The sequence below is a fragment of the Mus caroli genome, unplaced genomic scaffold (assembly GCF_978045245.1).
Source record: "Mus caroli unplaced genomic scaffold, Mus_caroli_1 scaffold_4, whole genome shotgun sequence".
In the NCBI taxonomy this organism is placed as follows: domain Eukaryota; kingdom Metazoa; phylum Chordata; class Mammalia; order Rodentia; family Muridae; genus Mus; species Mus caroli.
Window position 1 is genome coordinate 89,623,692 of NW_028227259.1, and position 22,352 is coordinate 89,646,043.

Consider the following 22,352-nt stretch of genomic DNA (forward strand, 5'->3'; position numbering starts at 1 on the left):
CAGAAGCTGTCAGCTTCTGTGGTGTACCCTCTCACCTGTGCAGACTAAGTTCCTAAGTTCGGCTGAGTCCCTGAACCAAGATGGCGCCTGCTGCTCCTGAGGCAGAGGGCTTCTGAGCCAGGCAGACACCTGTCCTCTGGCTGGGAGGGTGGCCGGATGTCTGTGGCCTGAAAATGGTGCTGCCTCAGTGGATCTGTGGCTCCTGCCTGTCCTAGAAGCTGTCTGCTTCTGTGGTGCACCCTCTCACTTGTGTAGACTAAGTTCCTAAGTTCAGCGGAGTCCCGGAACGAAGATGGTGCTTGCTGCTCCTGTGGCAGAGGACTTCCCCCTTTTCTTGTTTGATGGATGCTGTAGAAAACCCGTCTCACTGTGAATGTTGTCATCCATAAGATGATGGATTTGATATAAGAGAAAGCAAACTTAGAGAACTATCAGGATAAACCAGTATTGTTCCTCTATGGCCTCTACTTCAGTTTTTACCTCCAGGTTCTTGATGTTAATTCCTGCCATAACTTCCTTTCATTATGTACTACAACTCTGACCTTAAAGAACCACCAGGCTCTCCAAGTTCCGTCTAATAATGATGTTTCTCCTGACAAAAGGAATGTAAAAAGGACATACTTGAAGCCATGTCCACCAAAGAATATGTAGGACCAAAGTAACTGTTATATATATGTGTGTTATATAATGAAAGAGAAGTATTGTAAGACTGTTTTATTTCTTGAATATAATATGATCCCTTCCACCATTCAGAAAGAAATATGGCAATTTGATGAAACTAGCAACATAACATAATGAATTATACATATCAAATTTTTAAAAACACCAAAGTCTAAGAAAAGTTGATTCACACATATCCTTGTTTGATCTTAACTGTTATATAGGAACATGTAAGAAATAGGAGTTTTGTATTTCTGCCTCTTTACCTGATTCTAATATGTTATATTGAAGACATGATACTTTCACATAAGAAGTGATTCAATTTTAGCTGAATAGAATCAGGGACACAAAAAGACAAACTTTGTTAAGCTTGAATTCATGTCCCATGTGTGTATTTACACAGGGCATTACACTACCAGATTCATCTAGTAGGTGATGTGTTTAGAAGTTATATATTAACTTCTTGGTTAACTATATTTTCATAAAAGCATGAATATCTGCAAAGAATGACATATATTACAAGCATTCCACTTTGCAAGATGTCTATGAAACAGACTTCAGTTTTTCTGTTGATACAGCTGATATGCTACTTTAGACCTGCAGATTGTGGAAAAGTGCTGGTGTGGCCCATAGCATACAGCCATTGGATGAATACAAAAATAATTTGGATGAACTTGTCCAGAGATGTCATGATGTGACTGTTCTGACATCTTCTGCTTCCATCCTCATTAGGCCTAGCAATGAATCTTCTATTATTTTTGAAATTTATTCTGTACCTTTGAGTAAAGATGATCTTGAATATGCTTATGAAAAATTGATAGGAGAATAGATGTATGATTTTTAAAAAACATTCATTTTGGACATTTTATTCACAACTGCAAAAAAATCTTCAGTGAATATTTGGACGTCATGGAAAGTTTCTACAAAGCAGTAGTTTGGAACAAGAGTCTCATGAAAAAACTCCAAGGATCTAAGTTTGATGTCGTTCTAGCAGATGTCTTGGTTCCATGTGGTGAGCTGCTAGCAGAACTGCTTAAGACACCTTTAGTGTACAGTCTCCGCTTCTGTCCTGGATACAGACATAAAAAGTACAGCAGGGGCCTTCCACTCCCCACTTCCTATATGCCTGTGGTTTTGCCAGAATTAAGTGACCACATGACATTTGCGGAAAGGATGAAGAATATGTTGCAGGTGCTGTATTTTGACTTTTGGTTTCAACCATTAAATGAGAAATCCTGGACTCAGTTCTACAGTGATGTTCTAGGTAAACTGTGCCTTTCATTGTTACTGTGAAATCCTGACTTAATATTTCTTTGAATGTAAATGTGTATAGGTGAATATAAAGTCATAGATTGAGATTCTTAATTGTGAGCTGATAAAGTAAAAATAAAAAACAATCAAATAGCCTCAAAACAAAGCAAAATACTGTAGAATATCAATTCAGAACACTCCTGAAATTACTAACCATGCAAAATTAGACAAGGAAGATTTCTCTTGGTAATGTATGTGCTCTATGTTTGTCTTAGTAAAAGAAACTCCAGGTTTCTTTGAATGCTTTAATGACTATAGATAAGAACAGGACAAACTCATAATTTACTACCCCAACTATCTGTGTAGCACTGATGAAAATTATTCCCTTATAAAAATTACTTCACTTACAAATTAAAACATTTATCTGGAATATCATGGAAGTTTTTTTCACAACTAAATAGTATTGCTAGAACCAGAAACAGCCCAGACAACTTAGTTGTCTTAGCGTTTGAGATGTTTCAGATCCATAAAACTTATGTCTTCTTAAAGCCTTAAATCTTGCAGCAAAATGCATATTACAGTGCATTTCAAGAATCAGAAATCAAGAGAATAGCTATTAAATATATAAACTAGACTAAACATTTCACAAAAGCTGTTATTCTACACATCTTCAACTTTCTTTGCAAGAGTCAAAATGTTTCAAATTTGTTGATATAACTTTGGAAATCAATGTAATTTTCACACAATATTTATGTTAATACAATTATATTATCAATCATAATTGGAACATTTTAAGTTGCTTGTCTACATGGTCTCATCTCACTTTCAGAGATCACATGCTATATTCCAGACAAATTCCTTTCACCTTTGTGTATTTTACTTGTTTTGTAGTTGCAGGGAGACCCACAAATTTAACTGAGATGATGGGGAAGGCAGACATATGGCTCATTTGAACCTTCTGGGACTTGGAATTTCCTCACCCTTTCTTGCCTAATTTTGACTTTGTTGGAAGGTTCCATTGCAAACCAGCCAAACCACTGCCTAAGGTAACCCTAAATTATTTCCCTTGCTAAACAGTTTTCACTTTTACTTTCTTAATTCTCTCTCTCTCTCTCTCTCTCTCTCTCTCTCTCTCTCTCTCTCTCTCTCTCTCTCTCCTCTTTTACAAAGGGGACATTTTATTTTGTTTTGTTTATTAATATTAATCTTTAATCTTTTTTACATTCCAGTCATTATCCTTCTCCTAGACCACCTTTTGACAGTACCTCATCCCATTCCTTCTCCCCCCTGTCTCCAGGAGGATGTCCTCACAAACACACACCCCAAACCACCCTGCCAGGCCTCCCCACTCCCTGGGGCCTCCAGTCTCTCCAGGGTTAGGTGCATCATCAACTCTTACTGAGTGTGCACCAGGCAGTCCTCTCCTGTATATATTTCATAGGCCTCATACCAGCTAGTGTATGCAGCCTGGTTGGTGGCTCAGTTTCTGAGAGATCTCAGTAGTCCAGGTGTGTTGAAACTGCTGGTCTTCCTATGGGAGACCAGCAGTTTCTGCCTCAATTTCTTCCAGCCTTTCACTAATTCAACCACAGGGGTCACTGTCTTCAGTCCATTGATTGAGTGTAAGTATCTACTTCTGTCTCAGTCAGCTGCTGGTTGGACCTCTCAGAGGACAGCCATACTAGGCTCCTGTCTTTAAACACAGACTAGCACCAGTAATAGTGTCAGGCCTTGGAGCCTTCCCTTGAGATGGATCCCAATTTGAACCTGTCACTGGACCTCCTTTCTCTCAGTCTCTTTTCCATTTTTGCCCCTGAAGTTGTTTTAGATAGGTACAATTTTGGGTCAGAGTTTTCTACTGTGGAATGGCAACCCCATCCCTTACTTGGTACTCCTTCTTTCTGTTGGACATGGTCTCTACAAGTTCTTTCTCCCCACAGCTAGATATTTTATTTAAGGTCCCTCCTTTTGAATCCTGAGAGTCTCTAACTTCCTGGGTCTCTGGTATCGTCTAGAAAGGAGAATCCACCCCCCCACCCCCTCTGAGTTTCATATTTCTAGTCATTCTGCTGGCACTCAGGGCTTCTCTCCTGCCCCTTCCCCCAATGTCTGATCATGTTCCCACTTTCCCCTCCCTCTCCCCTCCCAAGTCCCTCCCTCCCTGTGCCCTCTGTGATTGCTTTCTCCCTCCCAAGTGAGAGTGAAACATCCTCACTTGGGACCTTCAGCTTGTTAACCTCCTTGAGTTCTGTGGATTGTATCTTGGGTATTCTGTACATTTTGGTTAATATCTACTTCATGAGTACATACTATTCATATCCTTTTGGGTCTGAGTTACCTTACTCGGGGTGATATTTTTAGTTCTATCTATTTGCCTGCAAAACTCATGATATCCTTCTTCTTGTTTTTTTTTTTTTGTTTTGTTTTTTTTTGTTTTTTTTTTGATTTTTCGAGACAGGGTTTCTCTGTGTAGCCCTGGCTGTCCTGGAACTCACTCTGTAGACCAGGGATGTCCTTCTTCTTAAAAGCTGAATAGGACAAGTCCCTTCGGGTCCGGCCAGCACTGGGGTAGCTAGGGCTCGGAGTTGGCTGACAACCGCCAGCTACCCACAAGACCCTCAGGAGTCAGCTATATCAGGCTCCTGTAAGCAAGCACTTCTTGGAATCAGCAATAGTGTCTGTATAAGGGATGGATCTCCAGGTGGGATAGTCTCTGGATGTCCCTTCCTTCAGTCTCTGCTCCACACTTTGTCCCCATATTTCCTTTATACAGGAGCAATTCTGGGTTAAAAATTTGGAGATGAGTGGGTGGCCCCATCCTTCAACTAGGGGCCTTGCCTAATCCTGGGATGTGGTCTCTACTGTTTCTCACTCCCCTTTGTTGTGTAATTTAACTAATCTCATCCCCACTATTTTTTTCTTCTTTTTATACATTGGTTTTTTTTGTTTGTTTGTTTGTATTTTTTTTAAAACATAGCCTCTCTATATATCTTAAGACAGGTCTCAGACTCAGAGATCACACTGCTTCAGCCTCCTCAGTACTGGGATAAAAAATATGTGCATTCATGCTTGTTGTGTATGACTACTTCTCAAAAATATTAATTGATTCACTTCATTATCAGATTGGTTTTCATCCTATCTGAAAGAATATTTTGAAAAACTTTAAGTGATTTTGCCTATCTGAAATATGTGCTTATGTTTAACAATAAAGTTACTCTAAATTTATATTTCAATGAATGAGACATAATTAATCTAAAACATTTCTATATAAATAAATAATATTCCAAGTATTTATCTATTTGTAACAAGGACAGTATACCTAAACACCATAGAATGTACGTAATAAAGTAATCATAAACTTTAATACTAATGAATGTTTAAACATTTATCCATATTTGTTAATGCTATAAAATTTTTGGTAAAAATATTTTATCTCTATAATAGTATATAATATTGCACAAATAGTAATCAAGGAATGAAAGACGGTATTAAATTCATACCATACACAGGAAATACTATTGGTAGTTTCAAAGCTTGCCAAAAATCAAATGTACATAATCAGAATGTTCTAAGTCAAATAACCGGAGAAAGTGCTGATGGTTCTTGCATACACAGTCTCCTGGTCCAGAAACAGGATTGGATCGCTTTCATTGTGGGAAGAATTATGGTGGAAATTTGTATAAGGAAGAATCTTAACTCAACAAGTGTTTTCAGAATAGGCATCTAGTTATAAATAAAAATCAGGAGATAGAGGTAGAAGAGGAGAAACTCCTACTAGAGCAAATATATTTGACATGACATCCTGCCCTTGTAAAGCTTAAAAGAATTCTGTGTCTATTTCACTTCTTGGTCTTAGATGTAACACACACACACATACACCACACAATTTGTCTATCCTTACTAACTTTCTCTCAACAATTTGTAAAATATTGCTCAACTGCAAAATTCAAATTAAAAATAAGTATTCTATGGGGAATAAAGCACAAACAAAGCCAGCATGTGTACCAGAAGAGCTGGTGTACACTGGTAAGCTCATTAGTTGCAGGTGGATGGAGGAGTTCATTATGCACTTCCAGGCCAGTGTTAGCTACACACCAAGTTTAGAAAAATCCTGTGCTAGACAAGACTATTTCATTGAATTCCCTGTCACTCAGTTGTCCTCCCTGCTACCTCATGAAACACAGCACTTGTGTGGCAAGTCTAAGTGATTAATTTTCAGTCACTTGTGGAAATTTTTTCCCAAACCAACAAATGTTAGGTAAGTCAGCAAATTAGCTTCTGCTTAATTTTAGTTGCATGCACTGTTCCTTCATGTATAAAGAGAATGCCATGAGATTATCCGGAATCCACGATGACAGGCCAATGAAGTCCTTGGACCAAGCTGTCTTCTGTGCTACACCCACTCCAGTAGTGACACATATGACAGGCCTAGAAACCTGGACACAATCCCAAGGCAAAAAGTTCACAGAAACTTAGTCTCCTGGAACTGTGGCATACTGTAAAACGAATGCTCCAATTCTGTCCTTGAGTTATTCAGGTGTATGTGCTTTCTTTCAGTATTATTTTATTATATGTGCCTCCAAGAAATGATTTTACAAATACCTAAATCAGGTTAAACTTTACTCCCTGAGTTTTTACTCCCTGGTTTTCACCAATGTCCTAGGCAGTCCTTGAGCTGACCCTGGGCTTGGAATTTCATAAGAATGTCATTCATCCAAACAAAATGCCTCAGTGTTGATAGTGAGTAATCAGGCATCTCAGTTTGTCAGATAGGAGTTAGAAATCTCAGGGCAAGCTTAGCAAAGTATACTTAGAGTCTTCATTACAGTCAGGTATGGCAGACTACATATTAGAAGAAAGTTGGTGAGTTCTTCTGACAAATGGAGATTCCCTACAGATACTTAAAAGAGCAGCCAAGTTACTCCCATCTGCAAGAATTTACCATGGTCTAGGAAAAAGGAGGTTTGTGGTTTAAGAAGGAACTACAGTATTGCACTATTCATGAAAAGGTCTGCTAGAGCAGAATGCCCTGGTGCAAGCTTTCACAAGAGTTAGCATAAATTGTGACTAGGGTGTGAAATCCTCTCCTGGCTCCTATCATTTGCTGATTCTAGGCAGGGCTGTTTTTATCCTAACTGTAAACATTGCCTGGCTCCTGTCAGTCCTTTGAAGGCATTCATCTGTTTTGTGTCAGATAGCTTCAAAGTACCTTGCCTGCTGTGACACCCTACTTCTTTGTTTTCTTCTGTATTGTATAAATCTGATGCTAACTTTGACAAAATTACATTCAGATACCATACTCCCTTGTGTCTATGTCTGTTTGTCACCCCCTTTTTTTGCCCAGTCCTGCCCATCTGTAACAGGACCCTGAGTTCTCCTGCAGATGGGCTGACTGAGGTAAGTCTGTAGCACTTCTGGATAGAGTATGTCCTGTGCAACAAAGGAGCTAAGCACCTTCTCCCAGCTCTACATGACCTTAGCTGGTCTCATTACTAATTTCTGGATATGATTGGGTTCCTTTTGATCTGTGTGGTAGTTGTGTACTCATAATCACAAAATGTTGCCTCTTTTGTTGCCATAAGACTGCTAACATGGGAAGGAAGAAAAAAGTGTAGCTTCATGAAGGCTGAAGCAGAGAGTCTTGAGAGATGAACCTCTGCCAGCTGCTTCCTGCAGGAACCTGTTGTTAGTCCAGGTGCCTTCCCTCTGAAACAAGACAGGATCAGGACTTCATTAAAGATGGCTCTCATAGATGCACTATATATTGAAGGCATGTAAGGATTCATGCCAGATATACATTCAGAGCTCTAGAAGGAAAATCCTGTGTTCAGTTTAGAATATATTGATCTAACTGAGGAGCTATGCCCAGTGACAATCACTGAGGTTACTGTGCCTCACACACTTTGCATGGGCAGAAAGCCTTTGCAAAGCACCTCTAAATACCAATTATCTTTACAAACACCAGGCCTGCTCTGACTTCATTTGGTGGATTTGCTTTCCTTCCTTGTTATTTTTTTTTTTACTACTCATAAATAATGATGTCCATGTGCCACAATTTTTATACACACTCTATTTTCCAACTGCATAAGGAAAGTCAATGTTTCTAGTTATTGTATGGAACACAGACTTATCCCAACACCAAAGTTATCCGGTGATTATATCTGTTACTGTTTTTGTATAGCCAACATATTTCATTTCTATTTACACTGGTAAAACACCCGGGTTCATATCCATCAGGAATAAAACAGCAAATAGCAGTGATGTCATAGCATTGTGAAAAGTTGAAAGACACATTTGCCCCTTCACTGACAGCTTATAACCAATCATACTAAGTTTCTTCTGGACAGATACCATGCCTTAGTCATCTTTATGTCTTCATTCCATAGAGGAATGTAATACATAGAGAATAGTTTTTGAATGAAACCATGAATCTAGTTTTATAGTCCTAAGTACATTATGAGCAGGATAAAATTCTAAGTGTAAAATCAGAACTGTTTTAATCTGTTATCTAGCTAATTCAGACATAACTTGATAGTGCTATTCTAGAAATTGGAAGAATGATTCTAACTACAGTATGATTTCTCTATGTTGATAACATGCTTTTGTTAATAAAAACCAATTATTCTATCTCATGACCCTGAGTTGACATGATCACAGGATGTAAATAACCTTTATAACAGGAAAATAAGAAAGAGAGCTGAAGATGGCCAAGAGTTCTGTGGATTTAGAAACAGATTATGCCAAAGTGCCAGGTACAGAACCTACCTATAAAGGAAACACTGGCCAGAAAAATCTTTTCAAAGAAGAGTCAACAGAGTACTTTTTTTCAATGGGAGTAACATATGTTACACCAGAAGCAGTCTTTGGCTTCTGCCAGTATTTGGTTCCAAAACAATCCTGAGCTGAAACCAGTGTTTACCTTAGATGAGATCAAATGGGTTCCTGCTGAGTGGTTCATTCCAAGGTTTACTTTGTATTTTTTCTTTCTTTCCTTTTTTTTTCTTTTCATTTCTTTTCTTTTCTTTTTTCTTTTAGATTTTTAGAGGTTTTTTTAATTAGATATTTTTTAATTTACATTTCAAATGTTATCCCCTTTTCTGGTTTCCCCTTTGAAAATCCCCTATTCCCTTACCCCTGCTCACCAACCCATCCACTCCTGCTTCCTGGCCCTGGCATTCCCCTGCACTGGGGCATAGAGCCTTCACAGGACCAAGGGACTATCCTCCAATTGATTACTGACTAGGCCATCCTCTGCTACATTCACAGATGGAGCTATGAGTTCCACCATGTGTAATCTTTGGTTGGTTTTTTAGTCCCTGAGAGCTGGGGGGGGGGGTACTGATTAGTTCATATTGTTGTTCCACCTATGGTGCTGCAAAACTCTTCAGCTCTTAGGATCCTTTCCCTAGCTCCTTCATTTGGGACCTACTGTACTGTGCTCAGTACAATGGTAGGCTCTGAGCATCCACCTCTGTAATTGTCAAGTACTGGTTGAGACTGTCTATATTGTGTGTGTGTGTGTGTGTGTGTGTGTGTGTGTGTGCTTAAGTATGTATGGACTAAAATAGTATTTATCTTAAAATAACTTGATGTTAACTAAGCCAGGTAGTTTTAAGATTATCGAGAACATAGGGGATAGTGTTTTTATTCCCATTATTATCTTCTTTTCCCAGAACAATAGTATTTGTGTTTTCCCTAGTACCATGCCCTATCTAGTCCCAAGTTCTTATCCACCTAACCAATGTAAGAGAAGGAATTTCTGTCTTCTAGAATGGGCCTTAAATATCATCAAAGAATTTTGGTTACTATCACAATGTTTGTGACATTATTATATAAGCATACTATGAAGGCAAATCACAATTGTAGATCGCAGTGTTTGTAGCTGGGTTGGGGATTATCTTATCTCCTGGTAGCATGTAGAATGTCTCTCAGTACCATGACTTCTATTCTCCAAGGGTAAAGGCTCTAGGTAAGCACCATCTCAACTTTTATGTGTTCAGTGAGATATGTAGGCACTGTCTTCAGCAACAATGCCTTACTATCAGTTTGTGGAGAGGGAGCAATAGACTTGGAAGTAGCCTGAGTGGTTTGGTGATTGTCATGATACCACTTTGGTCAACAACTCAATGAGATGTAACCCATATTATTGACTTGATTGAAGGGTATGGCAAAAGTTTAATTTATTTGAAGTTAAGAGATATTTTCAGAAAAAGATATTATAGAACAGTTCTCCTAGCAACTCTCCATACAATTACTACTTAGGTAATGGTTTATGCTAATATACTATAAGAAAGATTCATGCAGTGCTTTTGGAAATGCAGCTCTGGAAGAAAGGAATATGGTACATGGAAATTCTGAGAAAGATGAACATAGAGTTGGAAATCTCTCTGAAGCAACACTGATAGCTACTCATGTGCTTTCCAAAAATACACTAGTAATTGATACATTCACATAGATATCTTTTAATTTCTATGGTAATTATTCAATATGGGATAGAGTCAATTAATTTCAACCAAGTCTTAATGCTCTGTCCAATAGGAACTAGAAAAAGAAGTTATGTAGAGCCTCAGATACTTATCCTTAATTGTTCAACCAGTAAGAGAATATAAAATATAAAATTGACCAAATTTACATGTCTTCTCTCAGAGCTTTTCTATTCCCATGCTTTCCTTGAAAGTTCAAATAGGGTAAGTTTTATATTACTCAAATATTTAAGCTAAAATACTGAGTCATGATGCCTGTGAATCAGCATGACTGGAGAACTAAGGTCAACAACTGTGAGATAAATTGGTAATAATTAACCAATAATTATTTGCCTAAGAAGATGACATTTGAAAACACATGTCAACAAGTAGAGGTATGATGTAAGAAAAGGCCCCTTATGGAGGGTATTAAGAAAACTCATTACCATTAGGCAATTTGTGGGCTCTTTCTTGGCTATTTCACAAATGGCTATTCTCAATCTATCAGTCAAGTCTCACTAAGGAAAGCAAAAAATTCAGGAATTGTGTTCAGCTCTGCTTATATCTATTGTTTTTAACTCATTCACTTCTATTTTGTTTAAAAATTTAATTATATTGAAGGTAAAAATGAATACTAATGATTGTTTTGTTTATAAAGTTCTATGTGTTTAATATCCAAGGAATGTTTAATTTAAATATATGGCTTAAAGGTAGGAATATCCAACCACGTTTGAGACAGAAGACAAAGCTTAGAGAATAACGAATTTAATTTTGAAAATAACACATAAAATTTAATCAACTACTTCATGAACACATTGCACAACTAATAGTTTTCTAATTTGACACATATGTTGATTACATTAGGTATTACATGTTTAGTCTTACAGGCATAGGGATAGGCTCCTTCCTACATTATTTATGTATAATGTATAATATATTATTTTATACACTTCAAGGTCCCATGTTCCTAAAGATAAATATGAGCTATTTGGAATTGTATTATTGTTGTCCAAGTCTTCATTTGAGATTTAGCAAAGCAAATTTTGAAATAGAGAAAATTAAAAATTGGTAGAGTAAATAAAATTATTTCAAAAGTTTCATTTGTTTGAATCCCAAACTTCAACAATGTGCACCAGAGTGCTCTCTGAATAATTACCCCTCTTAAAGTAACCATATGTAGAGACTTAGAGTTCTTTTGGAAATAAAATACTTGAGCAAGGGAACATAGAGGAATTCTGACAGAGGAGAGTTGAGAGTTGGACCGTGGTCTGCAGCTGCCACAGTGGTCATTCAACTGATAACCAGATATGAATGAGAAATGACATATTAGTATGCTGGATTCGCATTCTATAGCGGTTAGATAAATGTGGAGAAGTGTCTATATTCTTGGGCCCACAAGTTTTCCTTAAATATTAGTATTCTATACTCACATCTGTCAAACTGGAAATAGAAAAGATTGTTGCCATGTGCTATAATTATGATAGATCCTTATCCCTGTAATTTCAATGTATCATCAACAGAAGGAACAAATGCCTAATAATGTAACTGACCACCTTTCTTTTTGTTCCTTTCTTTTGTTTTATTAGATATTTTCTTCATTTACATTTCAAATGCTATCCCAAAGCCCCATAAACCTCCCCCCACCCTGCTCACCATCCCACCCACTCTTGCTTCCTGGCCCTATCATTTCCCTGTACTGGGGCATATGATCTTCACAAGACAAAAGGCCTCTCCTCCCATTGATGGCCATCCTCTGCTACATATGCAACTAGTTACACAGTTCTGGAGGGTACTGATTAGTTCATATTGTTGTTCCTCCTATAGGGTTGTAGACCCCTTCAGCTCCTTGGGTACTTTCTCTAGCTCCTCCATTGGGGGCCCTATATTCCATCCAATAGATGACTGTGAGCATCCACTTCTGTATTTGCCAGGCACTGGCATAGCCTCACAAGAGACAGCTATATCAGGGTCCTGTCAGCAAAATCTTTCTTGCATATGCAATAGTGTCTGTGTTTTGTGGTTGTATATAGGATGGATTCCCGGGTGGGGTAGTCTCTGGATGGTCTTTCCTTTCATCTCAGCTCCGAACTTTCTCTCTGTAACTCCTTCCATGGGTATTTTTTCCCCATTCTAAGAAAGAACGAAGCATCCACGCTTTGGTCTTCCTTCTTCTTGAGTTTCATATGTGTTGCAAATTGTATTTTGTATATTCTAAGATTCTGGGCTAATATCTGCTTATCAGTGAGTGCATATAATGTGAGGATCCAGCAATTCCTCTCCTGGGCATAGACCCAGAAGATGTTATAAATGGTAATAAGGACACATGCTCCACTATGTTCATAGCAGCCTTATTTATAATAACCAGAAGCTGAAAAGAACTCAGATGTCCCTCAACAGAGGAATGGATACAGAAAATGTAGTACATTTATACAATGGAGTACTACTCAGCAATTAAGAACAATGAATTCATGAAATTTTTAGGCAAATAGATGCATCTGGAAGATATCATCCTGAGTGAGGTAACCCAATCACAAAAGAACACACTTGACCACCTTTCTAAGGGTGTGTTCTGTATACATTTAAATTTTAATATGTTTATATTATATAAAAATAACATGGACAATATATATTATATCTATCTTTTCTTGAAGTTTTTATGTTAACATTCCTTTTTTTTAGGTTCTAAAAGAGTAATTTTCATTTACTCAATTGTTTATGTTAAACTCCTGAGTTATAGTTCATCTGTCTATATTTTCTGTCCATTACTCGGGCGGTACTTATGAAAGCTGACTAATTTACCTTGAAGCTACCTCACCTTGGCCTTGCCTGGTGCTCTCTCAGTTAGAAAAGGCCTGAGCAATTTGACAGAATTGACATGAAATAAGGTTGTGTCTGCTCGGCCACAAAATATCACAAAGCCCGAAGTCCACACTAACTTCAAACACTTTGGTTTCTCTGCCTCAAAATTAATCTGAGGGCAGGGGGCAGGGGTATGCAGAGAGATGGCTTGGTGGGGAGGTTTGCCGACAAGCATGATGACCTGAGACCTGTTCCTTAGGCCCACGTAGAGGAAGAAAAGAACAGATTCCCCCACAGATGTCCTCTGAGGCATACTTGGCTGTTTATGTGGATGCAGCATATCAAATATTCTTAGCCACGAAGCCATCTCTTCAGCCGCACAATTGTTAATATTAATACAGCCTTCTTATGAGCGTGGGAGTGTGCATGTGTGTCTAATTGTTAGTTTGGGACTTTAGTTGTTGGTAATGTTTTTTTTTTTTTTTTTCATTAATTTTGCCTTTTCAAATTATTTTTTAAGGTTATAATTGCACCATGTCCCCTTCATTTTCCTCCTTCCTGTTTCGTTATTTGGGTCTCCCTGTGTAACCCAGGCTGGCCTTGGACTTCTCATCCTCCTGCCTCAGCCTTTTTCTTAGTGTTGATGTGGCAGAAAGAAAATCTTATGATGTTTAATTAACCTACATCTATGCCATGATCATACGGTCATCTCTTTGGTATGGCCTTTTTTGAAGAAAAAATACTTGCTGCTTAAAAAATACTTAAATATTTTGTAGAATATGCCAACCAAAGGGACTCTCTCTGTCTTACTTTGAGACTCTGAAAGTTCTCCAAGAATATCCTAAAATATTGTGAATCCATTCCAAATCTGGCTTTCATTGGCTATTAAAATCAAAAGGAACTTAAAAAAAAAACAAAACTCCTGAGTTATGTTGAAAGTGACTCAGCATTAGTGGAGAAGAAATGATGTAGTCAATATGAGATAAACTGGTAATAATTAATCAAGAATTATATGTCTGTTAAGATGATATCTTAAAAAATGATCTATTGTAATAACTAAACACTATGGTGCTCACTAGGAAGAAGGAAAAATCAAAGCAACAACATTAAATCCAGTCACAAAATAGTGATATTTAATAAAGTTGTTAAACTGAAGAAAAGTTTAAGATATAATTTAAGGACACAAAGGCACTCTTGTAAAGTATCAAGAAGTATTACTTCTATTTGGTTTACTGGCAACTTCTGGAATAGTTAAGGCATAATGATAATACTGCAGTTCAGTTATACTCAAGAAAGAAGGAAATCTAATTCTGTTCCATGCTGACTGAATATATCCTTTTATTTATTCTTTCACAAACATTATACATTTGATTATATTACATACAAATTGGAATGTTCATATTATTCTATTACTTTCTATTTTAAGTTTTTCATTACTCTTTCTATTCTTGTTTCCTATTATTCTTCTCCCATGGTTTTGTTTATTGAACAGTTCCTTAGAATTAATTCCAAGAAGAGTGTTGCTATCTCTTTCCTCATCTACTGAAAGAATCTTCGGAGCTACATCTCCGAGCTGGCGCTGTTCTAGAGGCGGGTCTCTTGCCCGGGTTTAGAGGTGAGTTAGAACGCGGCCAGCCGCGCAGCGGAGGTCCCAGTGGCGGCAGTGGAGTCCAGTTGAGTACCCTCCTGGCCGAAACACCGTAGCTGAGTGAAGAAGATTAAAATCCAGATTATTGGATTTCAATACTATGTCCTAAAAGACAGATAATTTTCCACTTGTTCATCAAGATGGAGAACTCAGATTCTAACGATAAAGGAAGTGACCAGTCTGCAGCTCAGCGCAGAAGTCAAATGGATCGCTTGGATCGGGAAGAGGCTTTTTATCAATTTGTAAATAATCTCAGTGAAGAAGATTATAGACTTATGAGAGACAACAATTTGCTGGGCACCCCAGGTGAAAGTACTGAGGAAGAGTTGCTCAGAAGACTACAACAAATTAAAGAGGGTCCACCACCACAGAGCCCCGATGAAAATAGAGGAGCTGGAGAGTCTTCAGATGATGTGACCAACAGTGATTCTATAATAGATTGGCTTAACTCAGTCAGACAGACCGGAAATACAACAAGAAGTGGTCAGAGAGGAAACCAGTCCTGGAGAGCAGTGAGCCGGACTAATCCAAACAGTGGTGATTTCAGATTCAGTTTAGAGATAAATGTTAACCGTAATAATGGAAGCCAAACTTCAGAGAATAAAAATGAACCATCCACTAGGCGTCTTAGTGTAGAAAACATGGAAAGCAGCAGCCAAAGGCAAATGGAAAATTCTGCATCTGAATCAACATCTGCCAGACCATCTAGAGCAGAACGCAATTCAACTGAAGCATTAACAGAAGTGCCAACCACCAGAGGTCAGAGGAGGGCAAGAAGCCGGAGCCCAGAACATCAGAGAACCAGAGCAAGAGCTGAAAGAAGTAGATCCCCTCTGCATCCAACAAATGAAATTCCACGAAGAGCTCCGACCTTGGAACAGTCTTCGGAAAATGAGCCTGAAGGAAGTTCTAGAACCCGGCACCATGTGACCCTGAGGCAGCAGATATTTGGACCAGAGTTGTTAGGTAGAGGTCTCTTTGCAGCTTCTGGATCAAGAAATCCCTCTCAGGGGACAAGTTCTTCAGACACAGGTAGCAATAGTGAATCCTCAGGATCTGGCCAAAGACCTCCAACCATAGTTCTTGATCTTCAAGTAAGAAGAGTTTGTCCTGGAGAATACCGGCAGAGAGATAGTATAGCTAGTAGAACTCGATCAAGATCTCAGGCTCCAAACAACACAGTTACTTATGAAAGTGAACGTGGAGGTTTTAGGCGTACCTTTTCCCGTTCTGAACGTGCAGGTGTGAGAACCTATGTGAGTACGATCAGGATTCCTATTCGCAGAATCTTAAATACTGGATTAAGTGAAACTACATCTGTTGTAATTCAAACCATGTTAAGGCAGATAATGACAGGTTTTGGTGAGCTAAGCTACTTTATGTACAGTGACAGTGATTCAGAGCCTAGTGCCTCAGTCTCCGGCAGAAATGTGGAGAGAGTAGAGTCACGGAATGGAAGAGGGAGCTCTGGTGGCGGTAACAGCTCTGGTTCCAGTTCCAGCTCAAGTCCTAGCCCCAGTTCAAGTGGTGAAAGTTCCGAGAGTAGCTCAGAGATGTTCGAAGGCAGTAGTAGTGAAGGAGGCTCATCTGGCCCATCCAGAAGAGATGGTCGACATAGGGCCCCAGTCGCATTTGATGAAAGTGGCTCTCTGCCATTCCTTAGTCTGGCTCAGTTTTTTCTTTTAAATGAAGATGATGAAGACCAACCTAGAGGACTCACCAAAGAACAGATCGATAACTTGGCAATGAGAAGCTTTGGTGAAAATGATGCATTGAAAACATGTAGTGTTTGCATTACAGAATACACAGAAGGCAACAAACTTCGTAAACTACCTTGCTCCCATGAATACCACGTCCACTGCATCGACCGCTGGTTGTCGGAGAATTCCACCTGTCCCATTTGTCGCAGGGCAGACTTATCTTCTGGGAACAGAGAAAGTGTTGTGTAATGAGACCAGAACTCTCAGCTGTGTAGCTGGAATAGTGATGGGCAAACAGAAATCACCTGCTTTATGTCCACTTTTTTTTTTTTTTGAGTTGTGCTTAAAATATAAAGTCACAAGCTGAATTGAGTCATTGCTTTCTTAGGGTATCATGCCTTTTCTCTACTTTCTCTTTCAGGATGGAAAGAATATTTTAAAAGCAACATTTTAGGACTTAAGCATTTGATTTCGGTACCAGATGAATTGCTAACCTGTTACTGATAATTTACCCATGTCCACTTGTCAGTTTTTCCTTTGTTGTCTTAAGGGCCGCCTTAGCAGTGGCTCCTTTCTATATTCTATATCCCATTGACCTCTTTTGAAAGTTTCCCAGGCCATAAGAGTGGCATGAAGAAAGTCTCCACTCAAGACTAAGTTCCATTCTTTGTTTTGCAAGTGATTAACTAAAACTATACCATTCCCAGTTATTGACACAAATTCATTCACATTCTGAATATTGTTTGTTCACCTTCCAGAGTAGGTGATGATGGACATATTAGTGTAAATAACACTAAACAGTTAGGATCTTCTAAATGTATTAACTGTCCTATGCCCATCACTGTGGCACACAATAGAGCGAATTTAGAGTTTAATTGAGATATTTATCTTGTGGAAATATTAAAAAGCCTATGCTTGTGTAAGTGAAAAAAATCACATTCATTTGTTTAAAAATGTAAAGCTATTTTGTAGAGGCTCAGTACTTTTCCAATGCACTGTTGTATTAATGCATTCAAAATTGTAAAGTACCATGCTTAGAAATGAGAACTGCTTTTTTGTGAGCCAGCATAGTAAAACAAACACACCAAACAAAGTACAAAGCTGCTTTTGTAAGTGTGTAGATGTCAAGAGCAGAACATATCTATATTTAGTGTATTTGTGAACAGCTACTGTGACAGGAAAAGGAAAGGACCGTGCAGAACCCAGCTGCGTTGAAGACCAAAGGAGAGCATGTATTTTAACTTGGATTTAGGCAGGAAGTGATACATGGTGGTGAAGAAAACGGCCTGAAGAATGGACCATTTTCATGAAGACAGTAAGGAATACAGACATGAACTGGATCCATACAGTGAGAGCCACAGCAGCCTGACCCACTATTCTGTTTGAATAGATGAAGCAGAAGATCAGTACATTTGGCAGAGCTTTCTTGGGTGTATGAAAAAACAAGCCACTACTACCTAGTACAAGTTAAATTGATGTCTTTACAATCTGCTCCTCAAAAAAAAAGTAAAGAGACTTAAGCCAATTTTAAAGTAAGATTTTCAGTTGGTACAGATGTGTGTGCTATTGGAAATGTCTCAGATTTGCTTGTTTGAGACCTTCTAAGGTACCAGTGCACACTTAGTTGCTATTTCACTGTTATATCTAGCAGATCTAATGGGCTACAAAGACCTATTGTGAATTAAGAGGTTTTTATTTTTTATTGAAAGTAAGTCATGTTGGGTTATTTGAGATTCAAATTTTAATTGTGTTGCCGTATTTGAAGATACGGTGGCTGTCTCATATCTGTGAACACGCACTTTATTGTTGTTTTGTAGGAAGAATAGATTGTGATGACCCCAGTACTCTTGCCTTGGGTTTGTTTTTTGTTTTTTGTTTTTGTTTTTGTTTTTTTTTTTTTGAGGCTGATTGGGGTTAAGATTAGTTTGGCTGTGGAGCAGATATGTAAAATGTTTCTCTCTGGGGAAAGCTAACAGGCCAGAAGAGACCTGGATTGAGCATATACAATCCTGGTCTTTAACCAAATGAGCTAACTACCCAGGTTAGTTCAGTACTCTAGAAAATGTTTTACACAAATCTGCTTTAGGAATTACCTGCTTACCCTCACTGATATTGCCTTAGCAGTAAAGATTATTTCAAAGTACATTCTTTCATGTTTTCTTCTGGCTTTCAGTCCTACCTAAGTATTAAGGAAAGTAAATTGTAAATATCGTAGTTGTTTACAAAAGATATGTACTGCTCTTGCAAGGAAATAATGTCCAAACAAAGCCTCACTTATTTTTTTTAATAGAAGCATATTTCACTGTTTATGGCGCTTATGTAATACATTTTTATCTTTTTAAAGAGAATTGTCCATGTAAAAGTCAGGGTTCCTTTATATTTGTGAGCCTCCTTGTCACCTTTCTCTGCTTTTCCGATCTGCAGGATCGTCCTGGTTAAGTAAAAACACATCCCATTTTCCTCTTGATAAAATGTTCCATTTTCTATATGTATTCATTTTTTATAGCTCAAAAACAGCTGCAGCACATTGTAAACACAGTGATGGACAGCAGGCACCTCCCTAACCTCCCCAATGTATTACTCATCTCTGAAGTATTGAAGTTAGAGGGAACTCAATCAGGATACTGGTTATGAATGTAGATGTTGAAGCTATTCAAAAACACTGGAAGTCAGCCTGTACATTTCTAGCCTTGTTTGATGTGCATGTGGACTATTTCAAGAAGCACTCGTAGACATTGGGCTGTCTAGAATGGATACAAGTATTTTTAGTGGGAGTTGCTTTTTTATTTTAGTGTCCACAGCTATTCTATATTACTAGTTGTAGCTGTTAAAGATAAGGTTGTTGGTGCAGGTGTCAGGTGTGCAATGAAGAACAGGAATCTTGGTTTCCTCACCAGTGTCCAAATGCCTATTCTTGAGGGAACATTTTCTTGCGAAAGACTTTACATTTCGTTTTGTATCTTCGCACTTTTTCTTTATTACAGAAAGGTTCTGTGTTTAAGACCTACTTGAACTTCATGCAGTAATGTTGGGGGATTACATTGTTCAAAGCATAGGGGAAAGTACTAAAGCCTGATTTTCCTTGAATTTTTAATTGTTTTAATCCACTTTCTAGTGTAAAGGTTTGCAGTGTTTTAGTTTATTCCACACAGCTTACATTGTTGAGATTTATTAGTGCTAAAAACAAAATTTAACACGTTAAGAATGGCAGGCTGTTTGTAGTAACCATGCAGAATAAGCTGTGGTGGGAATTTGGAACATTTTCTCTGAAAAGAACATGTTAGTTGCACTGCCCTGACCTCCATATCAATGGAGGTGGCTTTGGTGGGGAGAGATCTGAGGAAAGAATATTTTTAAGTTCACTTTAATAAAAACAGTTGTGAGCTCAATCAATAGCCACCCTTTAAATTTTTTAGCATTGAGTTACCTTTCTTGAGGTAAGGTCTTGCTGTGTGCTCACAGCTGGCTTGGAACTCTGTGGACCAGGCTGGCTTTAGATTTGTGGCAGTCCTTGTGCCTCTGCCTCTTTCTTGAATGTTAGGAATGCAGGTACTTAGCATTCAAATTCCTTTATCTTCATTGGAACATTTCTAAAATACTATCCAACACTCCAGGAAGTGGCCTCCTGTAACTCACCATAGTTTATATCTAAAAGCCTACAACTTAGAATAGAACTACCGGGGATTTTTTTTTTTAAGTATCAGGTTTATGATTTTTTTCATGTCCATGTAGATGTCTGGATTCAAATCTTAAAAAAAAGGTTACCAACCACTCAAAATTACTGTGAGATACATGGGACTTTTTGCTTTGGGTATTTTGAGAGGGTCTTGTTTTATAGCCCAGGCTGGCCTGGAATTAGTGATCCTCCTGATGACTGGGATTATAGGTATGTGTCACCCCAACCCAGCAAGGATTTGTTTACTGAAGTCCCACAGCTGCTTTATAATCATTTGGGAAAGCAGCTAGAGATGCGCAGTAAAAGTGAACCCTGTCATACATACCACTGTGCCTTGTTTCAAGGTCTTTCTCAGTTCTCATTCTCAAGATTGTTTCCAGTTGCAAGTTAGAGGCAAGCCAGCTAGCTGCCCAGCCTTAACTCTGTTCAGTGCCCTGTTACTAACATTTTTAACAGATTGGTTTCTACATGTTTAAACTATCCAGCGTTGGATTTTACCTCTTGCTAGTTCCATTTGTCCCTGGTGCTGCTTTTAAAGGTATAGGGCCCTGTGAAGTGTCCAGTGGAGTAGGTACGCAGTTGGCCTGGTTATGGAAAAGCTGCTTCGGAATAGATGTTTACTTGGGGTCCTGTGCAGAACTGGGCAGCAATCCTGGAAAGCTCTGGAAAGCCCGTAAGAAAGGATTTGAAGAGGGCTGCGCTTAAGTCTTTGAACATGAAGCACATGTGTGCATGCTGTCAAAAGACTGGAGTGATTGTCATACCAGGGCCTGACCTCCAGGAGACACTTTGAAAAGGCAACAGAGGAGCACCAAGGGAAGTGAATTTGCTTGGCTTGCTATGTCTGCTTTCTCGTTTCCTTACCATTTACACCTGAAAGAAACACCCTTCTCCGGTATCTGATCCAGCAAACTTGGTTGGGAAACCCTGTGTTGAATTTTGAGAATGTACCCAACTTTTTGTACAGTGCTTTACACCTGCTAAAATTTACCTTGTTTAATGCAGAAAGAGACCTTGAAAGGTCAGTCGTGAAATCTGGTTTGATTATTAATAGCTATCTTTTAGGAAGACGCTTTTTCCCTATGTACGATGTCATACTGCAGACTTAAAATATAGACTATCAATAAAATGCATGAAGTGAAAAAAAAAAAAGAATCTTCTCTGATGGGGTTGAGAGATGCACTACTCTATGGGTGTGGTGTCTTCAGTGTGAGAAAATTCCTCATGGACTGTATGGAAGTATCACGTGTCAATAAAAAACTGATGGCCCATGAGTATTTCATGAAGGATGGAAGGTAGGTCATCTCCTTGCCAGCAGGGAGAGATAGGAATTCTGGTAATGATCAGGGCAGGAAGATTTTACCACTGACTCAGGAGAGACAGACATATGAAACTGAGGAGAGGTAACCAATCCTGTGGCACACATAGAATAGAATAAATAGGTTTATAAGTTACGAGTTAGTCGGGGAATAAGCCCAAGCTTATGGCCTAGGCACTTATTCGTAAGTAATTCAGTATCCAAGTAATTATTTGTGAACTGTGGCATGGATGGAAAAGTCTATGGTGAACTATGTTCAGGATATGTAAAGGAAATATATCCTTTCCTCCCCAAATAGCTTTGTTTCTCTGTTTGATCAAAGCTAAAGAAATACAATTTGTTGTTTTTTATAAAATCTCAAATGGTCAATTTTACCACTAAAGAATTAGAAGCCAGAAGCCTGAGCCTGACTTCCTCCTCTCTTCTTCTCTCTCTTTTTTTCCCCTACGTTCACTCCCTGTAACTAGTTGCTTGCTCTGCCTATTGACCTATATAGTTTGACTATATTTAATCTTTTTTTACAATAAATGGAAAGCTCTTGGATTAAATTTGTTTGTTAGGATTGAGTGGTACCACAACTAGAAACAAGCATTTCCAGTAAGCCACACAATCTCGGGGTTTGCAGTGTAATCAAATCTTCTGCACAATAATTAAGACACTAACAATTATGTTAGTCTCTTTTTCATATCCAATGTTAGTTGAATATAATTGGATGTATATTATTAATGTTGTTATTTCATTTTGACAAACTGACATTTTTACATTTTCCACTCTATGACTTAATTCTAGTTTTGACACTTAAGTATATATACTACAGTACACTTGTAGTTTGCTTCTA

The 22,352-nt window shown here is 38.3% G+C and overlaps 2 pseudogenes; both read left to right on the top strand.

Moving 5' to 3' along the window:
• Window positions 1-1,199: 1,199 nt before the first annotated feature.
• Window positions 1,200-2,984, top strand: LOC110288411 (UDP-glucuronosyltransferase 2B1-like; annotated as a pseudogene).
• An 11,749-nt stretch (window positions 2,985-14,733) lies between these two features.
• LOC147005171 (E3 ubiquitin-protein ligase RLIM pseudogene) lies at window positions 14,734-16,769 on the top strand (annotated as a pseudogene).
• Window positions 16,770-22,352: the final 5,583 nt, after the last annotated feature.